Source organism: Tenrec ecaudatus, chromosome 2 (assembly GCF_050624435.1).
Source record: "Tenrec ecaudatus isolate mTenEca1 chromosome 2, mTenEca1.hap1, whole genome shotgun sequence".
Classification (NCBI taxonomy): domain Eukaryota; kingdom Metazoa; phylum Chordata; class Mammalia; order Afrosoricida; family Tenrecidae; genus Tenrec; species Tenrec ecaudatus.
In genome coordinates, this window is record NC_134531.1 from 296712245 (window position 1) to 296716246 (window position 4002).

A 4002-nucleotide genomic window follows, 5' to 3' on the forward strand; every position below is an offset into this window, starting at 1 on the left:
AAAAAAAAATTACCTGCCTCTAGAAAAACCCTAAACCAGGCTTTTAAATCAAATGGGATAGAGAGGCAGTTTAATCCTGGCAATTGGTTGAGGGGAACAGAGTTTTGTTAGAAGGACTTTGAGTAGCATTGCTAAATTATAGACATTGTATGGGAGACCCAGGGGACCCTTGCAACAAGGAGTTCCTTCATAACCTTTCTGCTGTTCATTTCATTAGAGTGACTTGGAAGAGAAAAGACACTATAATTTTAATAAATGACTTGTGTTTGGAGGATGAAACTCTAGGTTAATCTTTTTATTAGGATTTGCTTTTTATTTGATCCTTCACCAGTCCACAGAAGACATTATCATATACATACATAATAATTATTATATATGTGATAAATTATAAATACATATAAATTAAAATAAATAGAAATCTATATAAGAAAGGTGACCCAATAGAATGCTCAATTTATGGAACACTTATCATTGCATACATGCCAGCAAAATTTTGCTGAAGATCAAAAGAAAGATAGTTTTGCCGAAGACCTTCCAACAATGGTTCCATCAATACATTGACAGGGAACTGTCAGAGGTCTAGGCCAGATTCAGAATAGGATATGGAACCAGAGATATAATTTCTGATGTCAGATGGCTTTTGGCGCAAAATAAAGAATACCAGAAAGATGTTTACTTGTGATTCATTGACTGTGCCAAGTCATTTGACTGGACCATAATAAACTATGGCTACCTTTGAGAAGAATGGGAATTCCAGAATTCTTGATTGTGCTCATGTGGCGCTTGTACATGGATGAAGAAGTAGTGGTGAGAACAGAACAATGGAATAATGTATGGTTTAAAACCAATGAAGGTGTGTGTCAGGGTTGTATCCTCTGGTTATTTTTATTCAATCTGTATGCTGAGTAAATCATCAGAGAAGCTGGATCATATGAAGAAGAATGTGACATCAGGAATGGAGGATGGCTTCTTATCAACCTGAGATAAGCAGATGACACAGCCTTGCTTGCTGAAAGTGAGGACTTGAGGCACTTGCTGATGAAGCTCAAGGATTGCAGCCTTCAAAATGGATTACAACTCAGTATAAAGAAGACCAAAATCTTCACAACTGGACTAATAGATAACATCATGATAAATGGAGAAAAGAATGAAGTTGTCAATGATTTTGTCTCAGTTGGATCGATAATCAATATTCAAGCAGCAATCAAGAGATCAAAAGACTCGTTGCATCAGGTAAACCTACTGCACAAGCGTTTGTTAAAGTATTGAAAAGCAAGGGCTGTTCTTTCAGGACTAAGGTGTGCCTGACTCAAGATATGGTACTTTCAATTACCTCGCATGCATGTGAAAAGTTGGCTATTTAACAAGAAAGAGTGAAGGAGACTCCGTGCATTTGAATTTTGATGCTGGCAAAGAATATAAGAAGTACCATGGACTGCTAAAAGGACAAGCAAATCTGTCTTGGAAGAAGTAGAGCCAGAGTGCTCCTCAGAGGGAAGAATGCCAAGCCTTTTTCTTATATTCTTTCAGAGTGTTGTTAGGAGAGACCTGCTCCTGGAAAAGGATACTATTCTTGGTCAAGTGCAGGAGCAGTGATAAGAGGAAAGTTCTCAAAGAGATATATTGATCCAGTGGCTGCAACTATGGACTTGGGCATGGTAATGGTATGAGGATGGCACAAGGTTGTGTGGTGTTTCATCCTGTTGTGTCTAGGTTGCTATGGGTCAACACTGACTTGATGGCACCTAACAACAACAACATATAATTTTAACTGAGCTCTGGAGGTGTAGTGGTTATACATGTGTCTGCTAATAGTAAAGCCTGCAGTTGAAAACTATTCGGGTAAAGAGTTACAGTCTTGGAAACCCACAGGGGCAATTTTATCTAGTCCTACAAAGATACTGTGAACCAACATTGATTCAATGGAAGTGAGTTTTTATAGCTAGCTATATAATTTTAATATCTGTATGGAGAATGTGTCTTCATCAGTGGTTTTACAATAAGAGTTCCCAGATGCAAAGAGTTTGATAGAAGATTGCGTACCTGGACAACAGATTGTATAAAATCTATAATTACATGGGATGAGTACGGAGATAAAAGGCCTAGAGAGAACAGCTGGAGGTAGAAAGTGGGGCCACCAGTCATCTGTCAGCTTGTTGTACTCTGATGGCTTATTTGTTGTTCTGATGCTGGAATCAACATGCCCTTTGTGTCTCAAGTACTCATGTAGTCAACCAGGTAAACGGTTTTCTTTCTTTTTTTTACAACTATTTTAGATGTTTATTTGACATTGGAAATGTGGTCAACTCTCATAAAGTATTTCTCTTCATCCCCCAAAAGTCCATATATTAAAGATTTACACAATCCAAGAGGGGTGGGGGAGACCTAAAAACTCCTTCAGTTTGAGCAAAATAAATCTTTTATAAAGACTCTCAAAAACCTTGGCTCAAAGTATCATACTCAGAAATGAAATGCTTGAATTCTTCAACACACCTCTCACCGATTTCAAGCAAATTCTGCCTCAAGGCAAACTGCATGGACTTTTCTAATGAAGGATCTTTTTCAATCAGCATTTTCACAACCATCCCGAACATTTCACAGTCTTGTCGGTAAACCTGTTCAATCTCCTTGGTTTTGGATGCTATTGCTTTAGAGCGACTGGTTAGCTGACCTTCTTCAAATAGTTCTGTGCCATCTGTTGGAGTTGACTCGGGTTCTTCTGGTTGGTCAATGAACAATGGTGCTGGGGGCCCCGTCTCATACTCGGAGATTTCAGGTAGATTGCTTTCTGCCTTCTCTCGCTTTTCAGCAGCCCACTTGCTTGCAGTCCCCGCAAGTTCCTTTTCGGTGAGCCTCCCGGGCTTGGCTAACACCTTTGATGAAGAGACTGCTGAACTTGAGGGGGAAGTATCTCTTGAAGTTTTCAATGGCTCAACAGGTCTCTCTTTCCTTCTGTGCTGAGACTGATGGAAAGAGTATGACTTGCTCCTCTCTGGCGAGTAGCCTCTACTGCAGACACTGGTTCCAGACCGGCTGTGTGGGGAATCCTTTTGGCCTACAGGTGATTCTCTGAAAAAGGGATTGTCCTTTTTATTAGGAGACCGCTCTCTGGTATAGTGGGAAGAATAGAAACTTTTTCTTCGAAAGCCATCTCTCACATCCCTGTAGTCAGGTTGGCAACTTCTGGAATGATCATCTCTTGGCCATCTATAACCAGAATCATCTCCTCTGTGAGATGGACCACTTCTTCGATCATGAGAAAAACTGCGGCCCTCGTCATATGCTCAGTAATCAACATGACTGTAATATCTATTGTAGCTTCCTTCACCAGGTGTTTCTAGTAGTGGTGGTTTCTTTGGCACAATATTAACTACTCTATGGTAGCCATCACTGGGATGACTTCTAGGGGCTGCTCGTTCTCTTGGAAGTCTTTCATGGTCGTATCGTCCATGAGACCCAGACCACATTTCATCTCTTCTGCTAGCCACGACTCTGGGCCGCCCGGAGATCCTGTCTGGTAAACGGTTTTCAATAGAGCTTCCAAAGTAAGCCAGAACAGGAAGAAGTTACATGTAGATCACTTATGAGAGATTCACCACTGAGAGCTTTATGAATACCAGTGGACCATCCTCTGATAGAGTGATAAAAAATGAGCTTCACAGGTTTAAAGACATTCACAATATTAATTACTGGGGAAGAAATTATTCCTTGGGTAAAGTGGACATTAAAGAGTGGCTGGAGCAAAACTTTTGGTAATTTCATTTACTGATTTTGAACAATTCAAACTAAAAAGCAATAGCTGCAAACATTAATTAATAACAGGAATGTGGAATATATGAAATATAAATATAGAAAATTGAAAATCAATAAAAATTGGTCAGAACTCAGAAAGCCTGATATTCTTAGCATTAGTGAACTGAAATGGACTGATATTGGCCATTTTGAATCAGACTTCCTATGCTTTACTCTGCTGAGAATGATAAAATAAAGATGAATGACATC

At 39.5% G+C, this 4002-nt stretch overlaps 1 pseudogene; it reads right to left on the reverse strand.

Moving 5' to 3' along the window:
• Window positions 1-2432: 2432 nt before the first annotated feature.
• On the reverse strand, window positions 2433-3506 carry LOC142440671 (periphilin-1 pseudogene; annotated as a pseudogene).
• Between the last annotated feature and the right edge of the window lie 496 nt (window positions 3507-4002).